Below are 13,973 nucleotides of genomic sequence, written 5' to 3'. Positions count from 1 at the left end.
ATGGGCCCAAAACCCCTACTCAACGCCACGGCCAGTACGGGCACCAAGGATCCCCTTTTTCACACCTCGAAGTCCCTATGCTTAGGAGATCCAGTACGAGTCGAATGAGACATATTTGTACGACCAAGTACTAAGTACGGATACCAGTGCCAGTGAGATTGCTGGGGTAAGGATCATGGTCCGTACGTCTACGGCCATAGGTCAGTACTGACACCACTACCTCCTGCGCCAATACACCTGCCACCACGCCTCAGGCAGGGGTACAGACAATTAGTGGAGACATCCCCCTGACACCTGCTCCTGTACGGGATGTACAACCACTACCTCTAAAACCATTCCTCTAATACAGTACGTATGTACCACTTGGTCCCCTGGATCATCATGTACCTAAGGCCATTAGAGCCTATTATAAAAGGAACTCTAAGACCACCTGAAAGGGGGTTGGAAAATTCATTGTATGTAGAGGCTATTAAGCAATATACATTTTTCACTCCATTGTTCATCTGTGTTTATCATTTCATAAGTTAATTCTAAGTTCTTATCTAAACATCGTTGCATTTACCTTTGAGTTTTCCGACCTAATTTCGTTGACGAGATTTCACCGTCAACACATAAGAAATTAAAATAACATTTATTTTATATCAAGAATAAACAAGCTTCTTCTCCGATTATAAATGTGTGATTTGAATAATATCATGAATGATTTATACATTAAAGAGTGTCGCTTGTGATCTAAAATGTTATCATATGTTTTTTTTTTTGTTTTGAAAAAACTATAAAAAAAAATGTTTAGGTTTATTTATTTTTAATATGTTAATGTCATTTATACATTAATATTGTTTATTTATTTAAAATTTATATGATAATCATAAAAACTTAATAAATATATTTAATAAAATTAAACAAATGTGCATTGCACATTGCTTATATATATATATATATATATATATACTAGATAAGCAACGTACAATGCATGTTTGCTTAGTTTTATTTATAGAATTTATTAATTATTTTTATTAAATTTATATCATTGTCATACAAATTTCAAATAAATAAACAATATTATATATAACAGAATGACAAAAACATATTAAATGAAAAATTAAACCAAAACATAGTCTATGATTTAAATATATATATACACATATAAAATATGATAACCTTTTTAAATATAAATGATCATTTTTTTAATAAAACATAAAATTATGTATTACATATTATTATAATGATATTCTATAAAATTTAAATTTATATTAATATAAGTATTAAATATATAGTCTTATATTAAATATTATTATCATAATGATATTTTATAATATTTAAATTCATATTAATATAATTAGTAAAAAATTAGGATTATATATTATTATGATAATAATATTTATAACATTTAAATTTATATTAATATAATTATTAAATATCTAGTCTTGTATTATATATTATAATAATAGTATTTTATAACAATTGAGTTTGAATTTATATTAATATAATTAATAAATATCGATTTTTAATTAGTTTTAAATGTATATTCCATTAAATATTTAGAATATTCTGTTAAAGTTAACAAAACAAATTGTCAAACCCAAAAATTGTTGTTATCTACACACTTTTTTTTTTATATATATATATAAAAGAGATATGTTTTTATATATTATCCCTAGATTAATTAATTTATTTAAATATAATCATTTGTTTTTATAGAAACTAAGAGAAAGACAACTTAGTAATAAGTTGTTTTTCCTTGAATAAAAGGCATCCTTGTTAGGGCATATTGCATTGTCCAAAGGAATTGTCACTACATGAAATGGGAGATTCCTTGGTGAGTCTCACTGTGTCGCCGAGAAATGTTCACTTTTACCGGCGCGTTTAGTGATACTCACTGGGAAAAGTCTCGTTTTATACCAGTGCGGCAATAGCATGTTTTGCCAATGCTTTTCCCCAAATGCGTCGACAAAGAGTAATCAAATTTTGAGTAGATTTTTGTCTAGAATTTTGGCGCCGAGAATGTGTATATTGCCAGGAAAAGTCTCCAATATTCGCCGGGAAATGTCTTAACCTCGCCAGCAAAAGTATTGTTTTGTGCTGGCAAAAGCATTCCAGTTTGGAATTCAATTTTGTTTTTGAACTTGTACACAATTTTTTTAGTTTAACTTGCATCATTTTATATGTTTTGAGTTTGGAAAACGTAATCAACGGTTTGATTTCTTCCAAATTGTTCCGAGATTAACATATTAACTTATTAATAGTGTTTCCTTAACTATTTGAAGTTAAACTAGTTTGATAGGTGTTGATCTCACAATGATACCATAGTTTGTTGTAACCTTTGATAATTAAATGTTATTTTAGAAGTAATCAACGGTTTGATTGTACGTATAGTGCTTTAAGATACATATTCTCTAACGTTAATAACTGTTCTTATTAACTGTTAGTATTTAAAGTATTATGATGTGTTTGTAACGGTGTTAATCTAACTACGAATTAGTAATTTATTACAACGTTAGCTAGTTATTAGTTAGATAAAACCTAAAAACTGGTTTGATTGAGTCATGAGTGTTTAAATATCAACAATCGAATTAATTAACACTGTTCTTCTTGAATGTTGAACCTTAAAGTGTTCTTATTTCTATTATTTTAATCTCGATTTCACAATAATCATTTGATCAACTCCAGCCTTAAGATTTGATTAATCTTTTTGAACTTAATCAACCATACGATTGTCTCTCGGATCTTGGATGTTACAAATACAAACAATAAACTATTAGAGTTTATTCTACTTTTGTAGGCGAAACAATTTTTGTCGGTGATATAATGCATCAGCAAGAGTCCAACCTACCTCAATTTACACACGCCGACAAAAGTCAGTAACACGGTGGCATAGGTCTCATTAATCAAAATAGTGGCTTTTTGATTTAGGGTTTCGAGTTTCACTTTTGCCGACAACCCAAAACACGCCAGCAAAAGTTGTAGCGATATCGGATCCCAGCCTGCGCCTCCTCCTTCACTTTGTTCTTCTTATTCTTCATTTTCTCCCTCTCCCATTATAATTTTTGTTGCCTGCGCCACCACCGCCCCGATCCAACCCACACGACACGACACACAAAACACCCAGCCGAGGGCCCCTACTCGAGCCACTCCACACCCACAGCACCCGAGCCACCCCACACCCACCGCCAGCACTCCCACCACTAGCCATCGATTCCCCGACCACAGAAAGGTAATTTTATTTTTTATTGTTTAATTTTTTTGTAAATTTCTAACACACTCTCTTTTTGTGTTCAAGCTCCTCCACCATTGGTGTGAGGTCACCGCTCTACTGCCTTCGTTTGTTAAAAAATATTTTTTTTGTATGTAATGTCACTACCAAAAAAAAAACATTTTTAGAGGCGGAACAATTAGAAAAATATAAATGTGTAGAAATTTTATATATGTTTGAATTTTGTAAATTTAAAATATAAAAAGTTTAAAATAATAGTAATTGATTAGTTATAAATATTTTATGTGTTATTATGAATGTTTAGTGATTTTCTGAGTGTAGGATTTTAAAATTTTATGAACGGTCATATTAAGTTGTTATATTGCCAAATTTTTCATGAAATTTAATTAAGTAAACTAATTTTAATTTTTTTTGTCATATGTTATGTCAAAATAATGAGAAACTAAAATTGTAATGAATATAGTATAATTAGAGTTATTTAGTATTTTATAATTAATTAAAAATTATTAAAAAAATAAATTAGTAATTAATTTTTGGAACCTACAAATAAATTAGTATTAATTAGAAACTACTTTGTTATCTCCGTCCCGATATCCATATGATTGATGGTTGTTGACCACAACCATCATCTATAGGGATATCGACACAAAGATTATAAATTTTCCTATATTAAATTATTAATTATTATAAATTAAATACTAATTAACTTATGATTTTATAATTGAATTAGTAATTATTAATTAATTATTATAGAGGATGCCACCTAACCAAAGCTGGTTGAGTGCTTGGAATCAACTATCAGCTGAATATAAAAATGGTGTCGCTGAGTTTATTGAAGCTGCTAAGAATCACGTTGATTATCGTGGTCTAAATCGTTGTCCATGTAAGAAATGTGGGAATGCTCGTTTCCACACCCATGATGCAATCATAATACATTTGTTCAACACTAGCATCCAACCATCCTACTTAGTATGGTATTACCATGAAGATTCAGTAAGTAGGGAACTAGATGCAGTCCCAATGGAAGACGGTGACAAGATGTCAACTGTGTTGGCTGATATTTTAGCAGAAGACGACACTGATGGAGAGCCAAGTACCTCTTCAAATGAATCTTTAATGACTCCCCCCCCGAAAAGTTGATGACAATAATCATGACAAATACAATAATTTGTTTAAGGAGATGTCAAATGAGCTATACCTTGGTTGTACAAAGTGTTCGACGTTGAAATTTTTAGTGAAGCTCATGCATTTGAAAGTGATTAAAAAGTGTAGCAACCACTATTTTGTTGGTTTTCTCGAATTATCAATTGATCCAATGCATGTGGGAACAATCTTACCTAAGAGTCACTACGAGTCGAAAGCTAAGTTTCGAAGTCTTGGATTAGGATACAAGACGATAGATGCTTGCAAACATGATTGTGCACTTTTTTGGAAAGAGAATTAGAGTTTGGGATTTTGTCCTGTATGCAGTGAATGTTGTTGGCAAGATTCTGGTGGGAAAGGAAAGAAAGTTCCCCCATAAGGTGTTGCATTACTTTCCATTGACACCACGACTGAAAAGGATGTATGGCTCGATATATTGCAGAGGATTTGAGGTGACACTATTCTAAGAGGCCTAATGAAGATGGTGTGATGAGACATCCTGCTAGTAGTAAAGCCTGGAAGCCAATTTGATCAGTCGTACCCAGTTTTCACATCAGAACCCAGACATGTAAGATTAGGTTTGGCTACAGATTTTTTCAATCCATTTGGTAACCAGAGCAACTCTTAATGTGTGTGGCCTGTTATCCTATTCCCATACAACTTTATGTCGTGGAAGTGCATGAAACCGAAGTTTTTAATGTTGTCACTATTGATTCCAAGTCCTACTTCACATGGAAATGATATTGATGTGTATATGAGGCCTCTGGTTGACGAGATGAAAGAATTGTGGGAGGAAGGTGTCGAGACGCGAGATGCATACTGTTATACCCAAAAAATTGGAGAATGCATCCTAGGAGGCTAAGGAGAATGCATCTAGGAGAGTGCCTCCTAGGAGAGCTAAGGGGAGTGGTCCTAGGAGACTCCAAGGAGGATGTGGTCCTAGGAGACCCCAAGGAGGGTGTGGTCCTAGGAGACCCCAAGGGTGTGTAGGAGGCAAGCCTCCCAAGGTTTTCTAAGTGTTGGCTCGAACGTGTCCAAGGTAAATAGCTAAGGAGGAGGAGTCTCATGCAAGAGAATGGAGACTTAGACTTTCATAAGGAAAGTCTATACAATGTTCGATCGGACATGTTGGGAGATGCTAAAGAAGGTTGCCTCAATGTTGTCCAAGGTGAGGTTGCCTCAATGTTGTCCAAGGTGAGGTTGCCTCAATATTGTCCAAGGTGAGGTTGCCTCAATATTGTCCAAGGTGAGGTTCCCTCAATGTTGTCCAAGGTGAGGTTCCCTCAAGGTTGTCCAAGATGAGGTTGCCCCAATGTTGTTCAAGGTGAGGTGCCAAGGAGGTTGCCTCAGACCACCTTGGTCCGAGGAGAAGCCAAGGAGATTGGTTCAAGGAGGAACATGGCATGCTAGAGGAGAGTGCATGTTAGAGGAGAGAAGTGCATCTCCTACCACCATGCACGTTCAACCTACCACCATGCATATCCTACCACCATGCATGTTCAACCAGCACTTGCATGGGTAGTGAGTAGGAGGTGGACCAACTAGCTAGAGGAGACTAAGTCAGACACAACTTCAACAACATGCGCGGGAATCTCTCATTCTTCCCACAAATGGGGATTTGTTATATTTTGAATTTTGAATGTTTATTTGTAATATAAATGTAATAAATATAATAAAATATCCCTATTATAAGGGGATATCAGTTGAGGATCCCATCTCTATAAATAGAGAGCTTATGAGATGAGAGAGGGGCTTCTTCTGCTTCTTCTTTCTAGAGAGATAAAATTGGGTCTGTCTATTCTAGAGAGAGAAAGTGCTGCACTTAGAGAGAATTCTTGTATTTGCACAATTTATACTGAAGAAACTCAGTTGGCATAGTCCATCTGATCTTGAGTATAGATTTATAAATCACAACTCTAAGTGGATTAGGCTATTACCGACAATCGGGGCTGAACCACTATAAAAATCTCCTGTGTTCTTTACTTTTCTTGTTTATACCGTTTGTTGTCGTTTTGATTTCTCTTGAAGGCTTGTCGTTATTGACGTGCTCACGTCGTTGGCTAAAAACGCAGTCAACACATACAATAATTCATCATTCACTATGTGTGCATCGGTCTTGTGGACTATTAGTGATTTTTCAGCTTATGCTATGATGTTTGGTTGGAACACAAAGAGATATAAGGTATGCCCGACGTGTAATGGGGAAACTCCTTTGGTAGGAATCTAAAGTAAAATTGCATATATTGGGCATAGAAGATTTATTGATATGGATCATGAATGGAGGAATAAACCTAAATTGTTTGACAGTAACAATGAGCTCGAACCTCCACCCAACGACTACTCGGGGGATGACATCTTGGAACAAATGAAAAATATTCAAATTAATGAAGCATCAAGCCCATGAACAATTCATGCTCACCAAGAACCAATACATAATACAACACAACCAATACATGATGAATTACATGCAACAAATGCAAGCCATGGTACCGAAAATTAATTTCCCGCCTCCATTTCTGCCCCTGCCCCCACCAACATTTAATGTTGATGGAGTTTCAGATAGCCAGCCATCTCATTCAGTCCACCAGGAAGACAACGAGGATGATCTTTGCCAGTAGATGCTTTTGTTTTTCGCGTAAATTTTAAGACAATTTGTTTTATTTTGTTAAGTACTTTGATATGTTTTAAGACATTTACTTAATTATGTTATGTTAGTATATTAATTATATTTAAAAGACAATTATGTAATGTTTTATATAATATTAATCAGTTTAATTGCCAATAAAAAATATTAAATTGATTTTATAAATTAAATAAAAAAATATTGTTTTAAAAAACTTTTTTTTTTAAAATGGAAAATTTTTTACTGGTACATTTTTTGCGCTAGCAAAAGTAAATAATTTTATTTAATAAAAAAAGGAAAAAACTTTTCCTGACACGATTTTTGTGCCAGGAAAAGTTAAATTTCATTTAAAAAAAAAAAAACTTTACCAGCAACTAAGAAGCCGACGGCAAAAGTCAAAATTTTACCGCCAAAATATTGTCCCACGATATCGTGGGGCAAACTTTTGCCCGCGTGAACATTTTTTCCTAGCGACATTTTATCGCCAACAATAACACTTTTGCCAGCGAGAGTTGAATTTATCCAGCGAAAGGAAAAAACAACATCTAACCTCCAACGATGTCATTTGCTGATGCAAAAGTGCGTGAGTAAAAATAACGGGGCTTTTGCTAGCAAAAAAACGGCCAGCAAAATCCCTATTTCCTGTAATGTGTTTATTTTCACCAGCAAAGAATTGGCTTCCATGTCATGTTATTTTGAGGTCTATAGGAATGAACCAAAAAAATAATATAAATATACAGCTCAATTTAATTTAATTTTAATAGAATTATAAACTGATAAGATTATCATTAATATAATGTACAAATAAATATAAATGTGGACATCAGGTATATATTGTAATCATCTAATATTGCCTTTTCATTTACTCTCAATTCTTAAACGAATAAACACTAATTTAAAATAAAAAAAATTATACAAATTAGTTTTCCCATATCTATGACAAATACAAAATTAGCTACTGATCTTCTAACTATTAGAATTATTGTTATTTAATTATTAATAAAAAATATTATATTATTTAGTAATAAAAAATAATTAAATATAAATTAAGATACATGCATTGCATTGCATGTATATATTTACTTATGGTGCACGTATATATATATATATATATAAATATATTAACTCCTACCATACGTAAATTAACTTTTCTTATAAGTTTATAATAATTCGATAGGGAACAACTTACAATGTTTGACCACTACCGTACTACACGCTTTAGTTCACACACATAATCAAATTATGATCTTAGGATCTGATTGATATCTATTTTGGATATAATTTTTTGTTTTGCAATATTTAAAATATGTGGGCCATCATAATTTTTGATTGGTTGGCTGTATTTTAAAATAAAATTCAAAACTATATTCTAATTTTATGAATGAAAACTGAAAATGAGAAAATCACGTTTTCTCACTTTCTAAATTTCTTTTCTAAAAACTCTAAAACCAAATTCTCATTCTTTTTTTCCCTTTCTCTTAGCTTTTAGAAAAAAACAAAAATTAATGACAATGCAAATGTAAAATTGTATGAATTTAATCAATGCATTATTATTAAATTTTATTCAGTTTTTGTTATATTTTCAAATTTAATATTAATCACAGATTCAGTTTTTTAAAACTCAAAAACAGTTTACAGACATTGAACCAATCACATTTTCATAAACATATTTTTGGTCACTAAATTCATATTTTTATTTCAGAATCCCACTTTTCAATATACTTTTATAATCGCCAACCAATCAGACCTTTAGTTTTTTGCATAACGACATTGTTCTTGTAGTTAGAACAATCATTTTGTATATTTTTGAGAAATTATGAATAGTTTAGTCTAAAATCCTATTTTCTACATCCTAAAAAATGTGCAGGAGATATACAAAATTTACCGTGATGTAAAAAACGCTACTCTATTTGTTTTCTATATATCATTTAAATATTATATTTTCAAATATTTTTTATAACTATTAATCTATATATTTTCCAATACCAATCTATATTTTTTTATTCTAATTATTAATATTATAAAATATATGATCAACTTATAAATATGTCATATTTTATATTAAGTATATGTAATGTTGTGCTAAAATAAAAATTAAATATATTAAAAGATTACTTATAATAATATTTAAAATATAAATAAAACTCTTTTAATAGGTATATAAATATGCATAATATATATATAAAAAGAAAAAAAATGATGAAATCTATAAATATATAAGTTTTATTATATATATACTAGATATAAATAATGTGCAATATGCAAATTTGTTTAGTTTTATTTATAAATTTTATTAATTATTTTTATTAAATTTATATTAATGTTAGAAATTTTTAAATAAATATCCTATTTTAATTAAATAATTTATTTATATATTTTTGTTTAAGTTTATGTTTGTTCTAGTTTTTGAATTGGGAGTGAAAACGAAAGATTATATATTATATATTTAATGTAATATTAAATATTATACGTGAATTTTAAATTTAAGTTTCTTACTAGTTTTTTTTTTAAAAAATAATTTGTTGCTGATTCATAGTAGATTATATTATATGTTTAATATGATATTATTCTAATGAGTGAGTTTAAGTTTAAGTAAATTTTATTTAAGTTATAAAACGTATGATTTTATTATTTTTAAATAATTATCATTGTAAAATATCTCAAAAATATCATATTTTAATTTGTTTAATTATTAATTATTTTAAAATAATTATCATTGTAAAATATCTGAATTTAATTTGTTTAATTATTTATTATTTTTAAATAAATATTATTGTAAAATATCTCAAAAATATCCTTTTTTTAATTATTTATTTTATTTTATTTAAGTTTAAGTGTTTACAAACTACCGTTAAATATAATAATATTCTATTAAATATAAGAATATTCCGTTAAATTTAACATTAAAAAAATAAAAAACCGTTAAAACTAAGAATTTTCGTTATCTATACACACTTATTATATAGAAGAGATAGATAATAATATAATATGTCTACATAATGAATACGGCTACTGGTCTAAAATTTAGACAACTGGTCTAAAATTTAGACTCCTTGTCGAAAAATTAGACAAGTTGTCAAAAAATTCTGGATTTTTCTATCTCGAAAATAACCGAAACCACCATTAATTTTTTCAGATTTTCAAGCTTTAACTTCCATAAAACTCCAGAAATAAACCTAAATTCTTACTTATACTTTCAACATACTAAAACAATCATTTTGCATTTTAAATCTACAAAAACAATATCAAAAATCTCATATTTTATAAAAATAAAAAAATACTTTATAAACCAACCTTTTGAATGAGTGGTGGCCGGATTTGTGGAGAAATGGTGGCAGCTGGTGATGAGCAGTGTTCGCTGGCGGTAGGGGGCGGTGGTTAGTGGTGGCGGCGGCGGGGGATGATAGTGGGTAGTTGTGGATGTGTGTGGGTCGATGGGTGAGAGGAAGAAGATGATAGTTATTATTAGGATTTTTGTTTTAATTTATTATTATTTTATGTTAAGGGTAAAATGGGTAATATAAAAAATTTATTAATAAAAGAGGCTATTTAGCTTGAAACTATTGAAACTAGGCCATAGTGCAAATTGCACTATAAAAAGAGGCCATTTTGCCAAGAACCCCAACAATTTTTTAGTAAAAATTTATTTAACACTTGCTCCTTCAAACAACAATTTTAAACATCAAAAAAGAAAAATAATATAGCACATACTTTGTATTTGCCACACCCACTAGTATATAAATATAATAAATATATAAATTTATATAATATATGCCAGCATATTCATGCCGTGGCTATTTAATGTGTAATTTATAAACCCCATCTTGACTAGGATATACCAATAACATTAAATATATTTATATATATATAAATATCACAATATTATAATAATCATTTCTCGTACTTACTTTGTCTAAATATTACTTGGTAGAAAAAGAGTTAACTGATTTTTTTGCATTTAGCTTATTTAAATGTGTAAATGTTAACGTACGAAACTCGTTACGAATTAGTAAAAGAATATTGACGAAGTTTGTAGATTAATACTAAATAAAATGAGCAAATGTTGTGAATTTTAGCACGCCATCGTAACATAATAAAATAAAAGTAAATATCGTGTTATAAAAAATTTATCACTAAAAGTTGTTAATACTTATAAATTATTTCTTCTTATTTTTATCCAAATAATAAAATCAAGATGGTTGAAAAAAACTAAAAACTATTTACAAGACACAATTTTAAAATAATAATAATTTTGATTTTTGAGAAACCTAAGATAACAATTTTGCCTTAGTTATTTAATTTGAACATAATTATTCTTATTTAATTCCATCCCTCAATGTAAATTGTCAACCAAGAAATTATAACTATTATCAAGCTTTCCTAGATGCATGGTCATGTTTATATATTTTGTCTAATCAGCTATTTTTAATCTTATAATAATCAAATTAGAATAAAACTCATCAAGCAATTGTTCTCATATGAGTTATGCATGCCACATATATATATATATATTCTTATCCTATATGAAACTTAAAGATTGCCCATTGCCCATTAATCATACATCATTCTATTAAATGCAAACACAAAATTTCTTTTCCCAAAGTTCATATTAAGGTTCCCTAATCAATCTAATTATTTGTGATCAAATAATTAGAAGCATTAAATATTGAAGGGTTATTTGTGGAAAAACAATATACCAAATCTCTCATATATTTGCACTTAAGTATCAAATCTATTTTTTTTTTACTGCAATAATACTAAATCTTTACTAATAATAACACTTAAGTACCAAGTGAATATTTTTAATGGAAAAAATACTAACATTTTTGTTTTGGGAGACCCTTTGGCAAAAATACTAAATTTCCAATGAAGTTCATTCAATTGGTAATGCAATGTGTCACCACTCCCAAGTTTTCGCTTATGTTTAATGGTGTTCTTCATGGGTTCTTTGCTGCTGGAAGAGGGTTGCGACAGGGAGACCCTTTGTCACCGTTGCTTTTTGTTTTGGGAATGGAGTACTTGTCTAGAATTATGAAGAAACTAGGACAAAAAGAGGACTTTAAATTTCATGAACGGTGTAAGGCACTTCAACTCAATCATTTGAGTTTTGCAGATGATGTTCTTCTTTTTTGTCATGGTGATTTTAGGTCCATATACTATTTGTTGCAAGGGCTGAAACTCTTCTCACAAACATTAGGACTTCACCCAAATGAAGCTAAATTAGCGGTTTATTGCTGTGGTATGACTGAGTTTGAAGTGCAAAAGGTCCTTGAGGCTTCTGGTTTTAGCAGGAATCAATTGCCTTTCAAGTACTTGGGGATTCCAATTTGTGCTAAAAGGATTTCTGCAAAGGAGTGTGAGATTTTACTGGAAAAAATGGTGGTGCGAATTAGGACTTGGAGCTCTCGCAATCAATCTTATGCAGGGAGAATAATTTTGATCAACTCTGTTCTAATCTCTATACACTCTTATTGGTCTCAAATTATGATCATTCCTAAACAGGTGTTAAAGCGAATAAACTCCATATGCCAAGCTTTTTTATGGAAAGGTCAGGCTAATTTTGTAGGTATTGGGAATGTCGCTTGGGAGCATGCTTGTAGACCGAAGAGAGAAGGGGGTCTTGGATTCAGAGACCTTTTTAAATGGAACATAGCAGCTCTTGGGAAAAACATATGGGCTGTTGCAACCAAAAAGGGTAACCTTTGGGTGAAGTGGGTTCATAATGTTTATATTAAGAATGAAGATTGGTGGGCTCATAGAGCCCCTTCACAGAGTAGCTGGTACTGGAAAAAAATAGTAGAAGTTAAAGACAGATTCAAGCATCTCATTAATATTCCAAGATTCATACAGGAAGAGTATACCATTAAAAATGGTCTTCAGATGCTCTGTTCTACACATAGCTGCATCCATTGGTGCTCTGAAGTAAGGGGAAGGCTGAATATTCCGAAACATAGTGTCATCATGTGGCTGGCCATTCTTGACAGATTAAAGACTAAGCAAAGACTGCTGACTTTTCAGATGGTGAATAACTCAACATGCTTGCTCTGTGATATTCATGAAGAAAGTATTGCGCATCTTTTCTTTAAATGTCATCTCAGTAAGAGTTGTATTCAGAAGGTGAAAGAGAAGATGGGTTGGTGTGCAAAATCTGAAGATTTGATCAGCCTTGTGAGATGGATCTCTTGGGCTCAAATGAGTAAGTTCCGAAAGCTGGTTTATGGGGCTCGTGTTGCTGCAATGGTTTATCATATTTGGAAAGTAAGGAATGAAGTTTTTTGGCTGTTTAAGGTGAGAAGGATAGATTTAATTGTGAATAATATTATACGTGATGTCAAAAATAGAGTTCAAAGTGTTATGCCTAAACGAGTTAGTAGTATTGACATAGAATGGTTTGATTCTTTATAAAGGTTTCACACAGGTTGTATAGAAAGCTTTTCTCAGGCCTATTTTTATGTGCTGTTAGGTGTATTGTTTAATTGTTTTTAGTGCTAATGAACTTTCTGATTTACCAAAAAAAAAAAAATACTAACATTTTACTAATAGTCGTACATAAATACCAATTTAATTTTTTTATAGTAATAATACCTTAAATAAGTATAATATTATAACAAAGATTTGATATAATTACCACTTTAAAAAATAATTTGTTACTTAAGTGCAATATCAACAAAGATTTGTTATTAATGCCATCAAAAAAGTTGATTTGATACTTGAGTGCAACTATTAATACAAATTTGGTATTATTGCCGTAAAAAAAAATATTTGATACTTAATAAGTGCAACTATTATGAAGCATTTGGTATTTTAGCCGCAAATATCTCAATATAGAATAGAATAAACAATTTAGCATTAAAGAATTAAGATCAAACAATTAGTTCAAACTACATATTGGGTTTCAGTTACAACCCTAAAATAAGAAATTAACTAGTTCATGGTAAGACTAGCGTAACCATACAAAATTAGACAAAATCATCGTAAAATTTACAACGGGAA

This window comes from Humulus lupulus, chromosome 5 (genome assembly GCF_963169125.1).
Source record: "Humulus lupulus chromosome 5, drHumLupu1.1, whole genome shotgun sequence".
NCBI classification, from domain to species: Eukaryota; Viridiplantae; Streptophyta; class Magnoliopsida; order Rosales; family Cannabaceae; genus Humulus; species Humulus lupulus.
Note: the sequence above shows the minus strand (reverse complement) of the source record.